This window comes from Cryptomeria japonica, unplaced genomic scaffold (genome assembly GCF_030272615.1).
Source record: "Cryptomeria japonica unplaced genomic scaffold, Sugi_1.0 HiC_scaffold_132, whole genome shotgun sequence".
NCBI classification, from domain to species: domain Eukaryota; kingdom Viridiplantae; phylum Streptophyta; class Pinopsida; order Cupressales; family Cupressaceae; genus Cryptomeria; species Cryptomeria japonica.
The window spans coordinates 237,894-249,978 of NW_026728954.1; the positions used below are offsets into that span (position 1 = coordinate 237,894).

At 62.6% G+C, this 12,085-nt stretch overlaps 1 non-coding gene across 1 annotated transcript; it reads left to right on the plus strand.

The window, feature by feature from the left end:
• The first annotated feature begins 5,788 nt into the window (after window positions 1–5,788).
• On the plus strand, window positions 5,789–5,907 carry LOC131866106 (5S ribosomal RNA). Its single transcript, XR_009364738.1, has one exon. It is a non-coding gene; the product is annotated as a 5S ribosomal RNA (ribosomal RNA).
• The last annotated feature ends 6,178 nt before the right edge of the window (window positions 5,908–12,085 follow it).

Here is a 12,085-nt window from a genome sequence, read left to right on the forward strand (position 1 = left end):
AGGCCGCGCAACCCAGCCAAGGTGTGCGCACCAAGGTGCACGCGAGGTGCGCACCCGGGGCAAACCGGGGTCCGACTTCGTGCACGCCGCACCTTGGAGCACACATCGGGGCGCTCCCGGGTTCGCACCGGCGTTGCGCACCGTGGTGGGCACCTCGGAGCACACCAAGGTGGGCAGCGAGGTGCGCACCTTTGATGCGATGCCTTCACTAATTTCCATAAAAGGCAAAAAAAAAATGAGATTTTAAAATTTCCGTTTTGAAAGATAGTGAGAAAAAGGGAATGCTGGTGCCATCTTGAGCCCGCCCTGGTGCGCAGCCCAGCCAAGGTGTGCGCACCAAGGTGCCCACCCTGGCGAAGGTGCGCGCCCGGGCAATTAACCCAACTTCCAACTTCGCGCGCGCCAGGGTGGGAGCGCACCCAACAACCGGGCCTGGGAAGAGCCAATGCGAGAAACCCCACCAAACGCTCTGACAAAAAAAGAGGGGGCGCTCCAGTAACCCCGCTTCGGAGCGCACCCTGGGCAAACCCAGCCAAGGTGCCCACCCCGGCCAAGGTGCAGGCGAGGTGCGCACCCGGGGCAAACCGGGCTCCGACAACGTGCACGCCGCACCTTGGAGCACACTTCGTAGCGCTCCCGGGTGCGCACCTCAGAGCACACCAAGGTGGGCAGCGAGGTGCGCACCTTTGATGCGCTGCCTTCACTAATTTCCAGAAAAGGCAAAAAAAAAAGGAGATTTTAAAATTTCCGTTTTGAAAGATAGTGAAAAAAACGGAACGCGCGTGCCATCTTGAGCCCGCCCTGGTGCGCAGCCCAGGTAAGGTGCCCACCCTGGCAAAGGTGCGCACCCGGGCAATTAACCCTACTTCCGACTTCGTGCGCGCCAGGGTGGCAACCGGGCCTCGGAAGAGCCAATGCGAGAAACCCCACCAAACGCTCCGACAAAAAAAGAGGCGGCGCTCCAATAACCCCGCTTCGGAGCGCAGCCGGGGCAAACCCAGCCAAGGTGCCCACCCCGACGAAGGTGCACGCGAGGTGCGCACCCGGGGCAAACCGGGCTCCGACAACGTGCACGCAGCACCTTGGAGCACACTTCGAAGCACTCCCGGGTGCCCACCGGCGTTGCGCACCGTGGTGGGCAGCGAGGTGCGCACCTTTGATGCGCTGCCTTCACTAATTTCCAGAAAAAGGCAAAAAAAAATGAGATTTTAAAATTTCCGTTTTGAAAGATAGTGAAAAAAAAGGAACGCGGGTGCCATCTTGAGCCCGCCCTGGTGCGCAGCCCAGGCAAGGCATGCGCACCAAGGTGCCCACCCGAGGTGCACACCCGGGGCAAACCGGGCTCCGACTTCGTGCAGGCCGCACCTTGGAGCACACTTCGGAGCGCTCCTTGGTGCGCACCATGGTGCCCACCAGGGCGCGCAACCCAGCCAAGGTCTGCACACTAAGGTGCCCACCCCGGCGAAGGTGCACGCGAGGTGCGCACCCGGGGCAAACCGGGCTCCGACTTCGTGCACGCCATGGTGCCCACCGCGGCGAAGGTGCACGCGAGGTGCGCACCCGGGGCAAACCGGGCTCCGACTTCGTGCACGCCGCACCTTGGAGCACACTTCGGAGCGCTCCTTGGTGCGCACCATGGTGCCCACCAGGGCGCGCAACCCAGCCAAGGTGTGCGCACCAAGGTGCACGCGAGGTGCGCACCCGGGGCAAACCGGGGTCCGACTTCGTGCACGCCGCACCTTGGAGCACACATCGGAGCGCTCCCAGGTTCGCACCAGCGTTGCGCACCTTTGATGCGCTGCCTTCACTAATTTCCAGAAAAGGCAAAAAAAAACGATATTTTAAAATTTCCGTTCTGAAAGATAGTGAAAAAAACGGAACGCGGGTGCCATCTTGAGCCCTTCCTGGTGCGCAGCCCAGGCAAGTTGTGCGCACCAAGGTGCCCACCCTGGCGGAGGTGCGCGCCCGGGGCAAACCGGGCTCCGACTTCGTGCACTGCATGGTGCCCACCAAGGCGCGCAACCCAGCCAAGGTGCCCACCGCAGCGAAGGTGCACGCGAGGTGCACACCCGGGGCAAACCGGGCTCCGACTTCGTGCACGCCGCACCTTGGAGCACACTTCAGAGCGCTCCTTGGTGCGCACCAGGGCGCGCAACCCAGCCGAGGTGCCCACCCCGGCGAAGGTGCACGCGAGGTGCGCACCCGGGGCAAACCGGGCTCCGACTTCGTGCACGCCATGGTGCCCACCGCGGCGAAGGTGCGCACCCGGGGCAAACCGGGCTCCGACTTCGTGCACGCCGCACCTTGGAGCACACTTCGGAGCGCTCCTTGGTGCGCACCATGGTGCCCACCAGGCCGCGCAACCCAGCCAAGGTGTGCGCACCAAGGTGCACGCGAGGTGCGCACCCGGGGCAAACCGGGGTCCGACTTCGTGCACGCCGCACCTTGGAGCACACATCGGGGCGCTCCCGGGTTCGCACCGGCGTTGCGCACCGTGGTGGGCACCTCGGAGCACACCAAGGTGGGCAGCGAGGTGCGCACCTTTGATGCGATGCCTTCACTAATTTCCATAAAAGGCAAAAAAAAAACGAGATTTTAAAATTTCCGTTTTGAAAGATAGTGAGAAAAAGGGAATGCTGGTGCCATCTTGAGCCCGCCCTGGTGCGCAGCCCAGCCAAGGTTTGCGCACCAAGGTGCCCACCCTGGCGAAGGTGCGCGCCCGGGCAATTAACCCAACTTCCAACTTCGCGCGCGCCAGGGTGGGAGCGCACCCAACAACCGGGCCTGGGAAGAGCCAATGCGAGAAACCCCACCAAACTCTCTGACAAAAAAAGAGGGGGCGCTCCAGTAACCCCGCTTCGGAGCGCACCCTGGGCAAACCCAGCCAAGGTGCCCACCCCGGCCAAGGTGCAGGCGAGGTGCGCACCCGGGGCAAACCGGGCTCCGACAACGTGCACGCCGCACCTTGGAGCACACTTCGTAGCGCTCCCGGGTGCGCACCTCAGAGCACACCAAGGTGGGCAGCGAGGTGCGCACCTTTGATGCGCTGCCTTCACTAATTTCCAGAAAAGGCAAAAAAAAAAGGAGATTTTAAAATTTCCGTTTTGAAAGATAGTGAAAAAAACGGAACGCGCGTGCCATCTTGAGCCCGCCCTGGTGCGCAGCCCAGGTAAGGTGCCACCCTGGCAAAGGTGCGCACCCGGGCAATTAACCCTACTTCCGACTTCGTGCGCGCCAGGGTGGCAACCGGGCCTCGGAAGAGCCAATGCGAGAAACCCCACCAAACGCTCCGACAAAAAAAGAGGCGGCGCTCCAATAACCCCGCTTCGGAGCGCAGCCGGGGCAAACCAAGCCAAGGTGCCCACCCCGACGAAGGTGCACGCGAGGTGCGCACCCGGGGCAAACCGGGCTCCGACAACGTGCACGCAGCACCTTGGAGCACACTTCGAAGCACTCCCGGGTGCCCACCGGCGTTGCGCACCGTGGTGGGCAGCGAGGTGCGCACCTTTGATGCGCTGCCTTCACTAATTTCCAGAAAAAGGCAAAAAAAAATGAGATTTTAAAATTTCCGTTTTGAAAGATAGTGAAAAAAAAGGAACGCGGGTGCCATCTTGAGCCCGCCCTGGTGCGCAGCCCAGGCAAGGCATGCGCACCAAGGTGCCCACCCGAGGTGCACACCCGGGGCAAACCGGGCTCCGACTTCGTGCAGGCCGCACCTTGGAGCACACTTCGGAGCGCTCCTTGGTGCGCACCATGGTGCCCACCAGGGCGCACCCGAGGCAAACCGGGCTCCGACTTCGTGCACGCCGCACCTTGGAGCACACATCGGAGCGCTCCCAGGTTCGCACCAGCGTTGCGCACCTTTGATGCGCTGCCTTCACTAATTTCCAGAAAAGGCAAAAAAAAACGATATTTTAAAATTTCCGTTCTGAAAGATAGTGAAAAAAACGGAACGCGGGTGCCATCTTGAGCCCTTCCTGATGCGCAGCCCAGGCAAGTTGTGCGCACCAAGGTGCCCACCCTGGCGGAGGTGCGCGCCCGGGGCAAACCGGGCTCCGACTTCGTGCACTGCATGGTGCCCACCAAGGCGCGCAACCCAGCCAAGGTGCCCACCGCAGCGAAGGTGCACGCGAGGTGCGCACCCGAGGTGCACACCCGGGGCAAACCGGGCTCCGACTTCGTGCACGCCGCACCTTGGAGCACACTTCAGAGCGCTCCTTGGTACGCACCAGGGCGCGCAACCCAGCCAAGGTGCTCACCCCGGCGAAGGTGCACGCGAGGTGCGCACCCGGGGCAAACCGGGCTCGGACTTCGTGCACGCCGCACCTTGGAGCACACATCGGAGCGCTCCCGGGTTCGCACCAGCATTGCGCACCTTTGATGCGCTGCCTTCACTAATTTCCAGAAAAGGCAAAAAAAAGAAAAAAATGAGATTTTAAAATTTCCGTTTTGAAAGATAGTGAAAAAAACGGAACGCGGGTGCCATCTTGAGCCCGCCCTGGTGTGCAGCCCAGGCAAGTTGTGCGCACCAAGGCACCCACCCTGGCCAAGGTGGGTCACGGGGTGGGTCCTAGGGTGGGTAACGGGGTGGGTACTAAGGTGCGTGCCAAGGTGGGTCATAGGGTGGGTGCCAAGGTGGGCACCAGGGTGGGTGTGCACCAACCCTAGCCAGGGTAGGTCACGGGGTGGTTGTCGGGGTGGGCGTCAAGGAGCCAAGGTGGGTGGCAAGTAGCCAAGTTGCGTGCCAAGGTGGGTGTCGGGGTGGGTGCCAAGGATCCAAGGTGGGTGCCAAGGAACCAAGGTGGGTGTCTGGGTGGGTGCCGAGGTGGGAGCCAGGGTGGGTCCCAAGGTGAGTGCAAAGGTGGGTGCCAGGGTCAAGGTGAGTGCCAATGTGGGTTCCAAGGTGCCAGGGTCAGGGTGAGTGCCAATGTGGGTTCAAAGGTGCTAAGTTGGGTGCGAGGTTGGGTGCGAGGGTGGGTGGGTGCCAAGGTGTGCTAGGTGGAAGCCCGGGTGGGTCGGCATCCCATGGGTGTCGAGTTGGGTGCCTGATGGGTGCTTCTTGTCAAGTTTTAGTCGTCGGGACTCATTTCGAGCCTTAGAGGTCGTTTCTTGTCCGGTTGCCCTGTCTTCGACCTGGGAACCCAATTTTGGTCCTCGGGTCCCATTTTTTTTTGTCTCGCATCCCACTTTTGGCCTGTGGCCTTTTCGGGGTCGATTCTCGTTTTGGGCATCAGAGCATGTTTCTTCTCCTAAAACCCAATATTTGTTTATTAAGTCTCGGAACACATTTTTGTTCTCGTGGACCCATCATGGGTCTTGGAACGCATTTGTGGTCCTTGGGTCCCATTTTGCATCCCGAAACTTGTGTTTTGGTGCTTGATCCCTATTTTGGGTGCCCACCTTGCACCAAGTGCGCACCCGGGGCAAACCGAGCGCCTTGGTGCACCGGGGCAAGATCGAGCGTGCACCCGAGGCGCCCCGAACATGCACCAAGGTGCACTCGGCCCACATGTGAGCGCAGGTCGTTGCGCCCGAGGTGGTGTGTGGGCACCGCGTTGCAGACGGGACACTGCACGCACACGACGCCCCCTCCAGGTGCACGCACGTAGGCCGGGCCGGGTGCACACCCGACGCCCTAGCAAGGTGCGCGCACCCGGGCAGGGCTCACACTTGGCGAACGGGGCGCACTTCGCGAGGGAGGGTGTGCACCTCGACGGGGGTGGGTGGCCGGGGTGGATTCGCACGTGGGTCGCGGTTTGCTAAGTACACACTGCGACAAGCTCATAACGGGTGCGATCATACCAGCGTTAGTGCACCGGATCCCATCAGAACTCCGCAGTTAAGCGCGCTTGGGCCGGAGTAGTACTGGGATGGGTGACCTCCTGGGAAGTCCCGGTGTTGCACCCTTTTTTAGTTTTTCGCCGGGCGTCGCAATGCTATTTGAATAAACCTTTTGCCCGTTTGCGTTCTCGTCGGGGCCGGGCCGGGCCGGGGTGCGCTGCCCGCACTACCGCGCGCGCGGGGGGCGACACCGAGCGCGCACCCGAGGCGCCCCGAGCACACAGGCCACGGTGCAACCCGGGCGTTGTGCGCGCACCCCGGTGCGCCCGAGGTGCTGCGCGCGCACCCAGGTGAAATCGGTGTGCACCTCGGCCAGTGCGCGCTCGGTCGAGTCGCGCACGTTGGCCAAGGTGCACGGTGATGTTTCTTACTCTAAGGTTCCGCACCAGACGCCCGGGACAGGTGAGCGAAGCTGGGCGGGGCCGGGTGCGCGGCCGGGGCAGGTGCACGCAGCTGGAGAGAGCTTTGGAGCACACTTCGGAGCGCACCAATGATGCGCTCCATTCAAAAGTTTCCTGAAAAGGCAAAAAAAGTTGAGATTATAGAATTTCCCACTTGAGAGATTGTAAAAAAAAAAAATTTAAAATGAAGGAAACGCGGGTGCCAAGGTGTGCGCAGCCCAGCCAAGGTGTGCGCACCAAGGCGCCCACCCTGGCGAAGGTGCACGCAAGGTGCGCACCCGAGGCAAACCGGACAATTAACCCAACTTTCGACTTCGCGCGCACCTTGGAGCGCACTTCGGAGCGCTCCTTGGTGCGCACCAATCTTGGGCACCTCGGAGTGCACCATGGCGCCCACCAAGGTGCGCACCCGGGGCAAACCGAGCTCCGACTTCGTGCGCACCTTGGAGCGCACGAAAGGTGCGCACCATGGCGCCCACCAAGGTGCGCAGCCCAGCCAAGGCGTGCGCATCAAGGTGCGCACCCTGGCGAAGGTGCGCACCCGGGGCAAACCGAGCTCCGACTTCGTGCGCACCTTGGAGCGCACAAAAGGTGCGCAACCCAGCCAAGGTGTGCGCACCCCGGTCAAACCGAGCTCCGAATCGTGCGCACCAGAGGTGCACGCCATCGTGCGCACCTTGGAGCACACTTCGGAGCCCTCCTTGGTGCGCGCCGATGTTGCGCACCTCGGAGCGCACCCGGGGAAAACAATGCAATTAACCCGACTTTCGACTTCGTGGGCACCTCGGAGCGCTCTCGGGTTCGCACCTCGGAGCACACCGAGGTGCGCACCTTTGATGCGCTGCCTTCACCAATTTCCAGAAAAGGCAAGAAAACATTGAGAAGGTGTGCGCACCGAGGTGCCCACCCTGGCGAAGGTGCACGCGAGGTGCGCACCCGGGGCAAACCGGGCTCCGACTTCGTGCACGCCGCACCTTGGAGCACACTTCGGAGCGCTCCTTGGTGCGCACCAGGGCGCGCAACCCAGCCGAGGTGCCCACCCCGGCGAAGGTGCACGCGAGGTGCGCACCCGGGGCAAACCGGGCTCCGACTTCGTGCACGCCATGGTGCCCACCGCGGCGAAGGTGCACGCGAGGTGCGCACCCGGGGCAAACCGGGCTCCGACTTCGTGCACGCCGCACCTTGGAGCACACTTCGGAGCGCTCCTTGGTGCGCACCATGGTGCCCACCAGGGCGCGCAACCCCGCCGAAGGTGCACGCGAGGTGCGCACCCGGGGCAAACCGGGCTCCGACTTCGTGCACGCCGCACCTTGGAGCACACTTCGGAGCGCTCCTTGGTGCGCACCATGGTGCCCACCAGGGCGCGCAACCCCGCCGAAGGTGCACGCGAGGTGCGCACCCGGGGCAAACCGGGCTCCGACTTCGTGCACGCCATGGTGCGCACCGCGGCGAAGGTGCGCACCCGGGGCAAACCGGGCTCCGACTTCGTGCACGCCGCACCTTGGAGCACACTTCGGAGCGCTCCTTGGTGCGCACCAGGGCGCGCAACCCAGCCGAGGTGCCCACCCCGGCGAAGGTGCACGCGAGGTGCGTACCCGGGGCAAACCGGGCTCCGACTTCGTGCACGCCGCACCTTGGAGCACACTTCGGAGCGCTCCTTGGTGCGCACCATGGTGCCCACCAGGCCGCGCAACCCAGCCAAGGTGTGCGCACCAAGGTGCACGCGAGGTGCGCACCCGGGGCAAACCGGGGTCCGACTTCGTGCACGCCGCACCTTGGAGCACACATCGGGGCGCTCCCGGGTTCGCACCGGCGTTGCGCACCGTGGTGGGCACCTCGGAGCACACCAAGGTGGGCAGCGAGGTGCGCACCTTTGATGCGATGCCTTCACTAATTTCCATAAAAGGCAAAAAAAAAACGAGATTTTAAAATTTCCGTTTTGAAAGATAGTGAGAAAAAGGGAATGCTGGTGCCATCTTGAGCCCGCCCTGGTGCGCAGCCCAGCCAAGGTGTGCGCACCAAGGTGCCCACCCTGGCGAAGGTGCGCGCCCGGGCAATTAACCCAACTTCCAACTTCGCGCGCGCCAGGGTGGGAGCGCACCCAACAACCGGGCCTGGGAAGAGCCAATGCGAGAAACCCCACCAAACGCTCTGACAAAAAAAGAGGGGGCGCTCCAGTAACCCCGCTTCGGAGCGCACCCTGGGCAAACCCAGCCAAGGTGCCCACCCCGGCCAAGGTGCAGGCGAGGTGCGCACCCGGGGCAAACCGGGCTCCGACAACGTGCACGCCGCACCTTGGAGCACACTTCGTAGCGCTCCCGGGTGCGCACCTCAGAGCACACCAAGGTGGGCAGCGAGGTGCGCACCTTTGATGCGCTGCCTTCACTAATTTCCAGAAAAGGCAAAAAAAAAAGGAGATTTTAAAATTTCCGTTTTGAAAGATAGTGAAAAAAACGGAACGCGCGTGCCATCTTGAGCCCGCCCTGGTGCGCAGCCCAGGTAAGGTGCCCACCCTGGCAAAGGTGCGCACCCGGGCAATTAACCCTACTTCCGACTTCGTGCGCGCCAGGGTGGCAACCGGGCCTCGGAAGAGCCAATGCGAGAAACCCCACCAAACGCTCCGACAAAAAAAGAGGCGGCGCTCCAATAACCCCGCTTCGGAGCGCAGCCGGGGCAAACCCAGCCAAGGTGCCCACCCCGACGAAGGTGCACGCGAGGTGCGCACCCGGGGCAAACCGGGCTCCGACAACGTGCACGCAGCACCTTGGAGCACACTTCGAAGCACTCCCGGGTGCCCACCGGCGTTGCGCACCGTGGTGGGCAGCGAGGTGCGCACCTTTGATGCGCTGCCTTCACTAATTTCCAGAAAAAGGCAAAAAAAAATGAGATTTTAAAATTTCCGTTTTGAAAGATAGTGAAAAAAAAGGAACGCGGGTGCCATCTTGAGCCCGCCCTGGTGCGCAGCCCAGGCAAGGCATGCGCACCAAGGTGCCCACCCGAGGTGCACACCCGGGGCAAACCGGGCTCCGACTTCGTGCAGGCCGCACCTTGGAGCACACTTCGGAGCGCTCCTTGGTGCGCACCATGGTGCCCACCAGGGCGCGCAACCCAGCCAAGGTCTGCACACTAAGGTGCCCACCCCGGCGAAGGTGCACGCGAGGTGCGCACCCGGGGCAAACCGGGCTCCGACTTCGTGCACGCCATGGTGCCCACCGCGGCGAAGGTGCACGCGAGGTGCGCACCCGGGGCAAACCGGGCTCCGACTTCGTGCACGCCGCACCTTGGAGCACACTTCGGAGCGCTCCTTGGTGCGCACCATGGTGCCCACCAGGGCGCGCAACCCAGCCAAGGTGTGCGCACCAAGGTGCACGCGAGGTGCGCACCCGGGGCAAACCGGGGTCCGACTTCGTGCACGCCGCACCTTGGAGCACACATCGGAGCGCTCCCAGGTTCGCACCAGCGTTGCGCACCTTTGATGCGCTGCCTTCACTAATTTCCAGAAAAGGCAAAAAAAAACGATATTTTAAAATTTCCGTTCTGAAAGATAGTGAAAAAAACGGAACGCGGGTGCCATCTTGAGCCCTTCCTGGTGCGCAGCCCAGGCAAGTTGTGCGCACCAAGGTGCCCACCCTGGCGGAGGTGCGCGCCCGGGGCAAACCGGGCTCCGACTTCGTGCACTGCATGGTGCCCACCAAGGCGCGCAACCCAGCCAAGGTGCCCACCGCAGCGAAGGTGCACGCGAGGTGCACACCCGGGGCAAACCGGGCTCCGACTTCGTGCACGCCGCACCTTGGAGCACACTTCAGAGCGCTCCTTGGTGCGCACCAGGGCGCGCAACCCAGCCGAGGTGCCCACCCCGGCGAAGGTGCACGCGAGGTGCGCACCCGGGGCAAACCGGGCTCCGACTTCGTGCACGCCATGGTGCCCACCGCGGCGAAGGTGCGCACCCGGGGCAAACCGGGCTCCGACTTCGTGCACGCCGCACCTTGGAGCACACTTCGGAGCGCTCCTTGGTGCGCACCATGGTGCCCACCAGGCCGCGCAACCCAGCCAAGGTGTGCGCACCAAGGTGCACGCGAGGTGCGCACCCGGGGCAAACCGGGGTCCGACTTCGTGCACGCCGCACCTTGGAGCACACATCGGGGCGCTCCCGGGTTCGCACCGGCGTTGCGCACCGTGGTGGGCACCTCGGAGCACACCAAGGTGGGCAGCGAGGTGCGCACCTTTGATGCGATGCCTTCACTAATTTCCATAAAAGGCAAAAAAAAAACGAGATTTTAAAATTTCCGTTTTGAAAGATAGTGAGAAAAAGGGAATGCTGGTGCCATCTTGAGCCCGCCCTGGTGCGCAGCCCAGCCAAGGTTTGCGCACCAAGGTGCCCACCCTGGCGAAGGTGCGCGCCCGGGCAATTAACCCAACTTCCAACTTCGCGCGCGCCAGGGTGGGAGCGCACCCAACAACCGGGCCTGGGAAGAGCCAATGCGAGAAACCCCACCAAACTCTCTGACAAAAAAAGAGGGGGCGCTCCAGTAACCCCGCTTCGGAGCGCACCCTGGGCAAACCCAGCCAAGGTGCCCACCCCGGCCAAGGTGCAGGCGAGGTGCGCACCCGGGGCAAACCGGGCTCCGACAACGTGCACGCCGCACCTTGGAGCACACTTCGTAGCGCTCCCGGGTGCGCACCTCAGAGCACACCAAGGTGGGCAGCGAGGTGCGCACCTTTGATGCGCTGCCTTCACTAATTTCCAGAAAAGGCAAAAAAAAAAGGAGATTTTAAAATTTCCGTTTTGAAAGATAGTGAAAAAAACGGAACGCGCGTGCCATCTTGAGCCCGCCCTGGTGCGCAGCCCAGGTAAGGTGCCACCCTGGCAAAGGTGCGCACCCGGGCAATTAACCCTACTTCCGACTTCGTGCGCGCCAGGGTGGCAACCGGGCCTCGGAAGAGCCAATGCGAGAAACCCCACCAAACGCTCCGACAAAAAAAGAGGCGGCGCTCCAATAACCCCGCTTCGGAGCGCAGCCGGGGCAAACCAAGCCAAGGTGCCCACCCCGACGAAGGTGCACGCGAGGTGCGCACCCGGGGCAAACCGGGCTCCGACAACGTGCACGCAGCACCTTGGAGCACACTTCGAAGCACTCCCGGGTGCCCACCGGCGTTGCGCACCGTGGTGGGCAGCGAGGTGCGCACCTTTGATGCGCTGCCTTCACTAATTTCCAGAAAAAGGCAAAAAAAAATGAGATTTTAAAATTTCCGTTTTGAAAGATAGTGAAAAAAAAGGAACGCGGGTGCCATCTTGAGCCCGCCCTGGTGCGCAGCCCAGGCAAGGCATGCGCACCAAGGTGCCCACCCGAGGTGCACACCCGGGGCAAACCGGGCTCCGACTTCGTGCAGGCCGCACCTTGGAGCACACTTCGGAGCGCTCCTTGGTGCGCACCATGGTGCCCACCAGGGCGCACCCGAGGCAAACCGGGCTCCGACTTCGTGCACGCCGCACCTTGGAGCACACATCGGAGCGCTCCCAGGTTCGCACCAGCGTTGCGCACCTTTGATGCGCTGCCTTCACTAATTTCCAGAAAAGGCAAAAAAAAACGATATTTTAAAATTTCCGTTCTGAAAGATAGTGAAAAAAACGGAACGCGGGTGCCATCTTGAGCCCTTCCTGATGCGCAGCCCAGGCAAGTTGTGCGCACCAAGGTGCCCACCCTGGCGGAGGTGCGCGCCCGGGGCAAACCGGGCTCCGACTTCGTGCACTGCATGGTGCCCACCAAGGCGCGCAACCCAGCCAAGGTGCCCACCGCAGCGAAGGTGCACGCGAGGTGCGCACCCGAGGTGCACACCCGGGG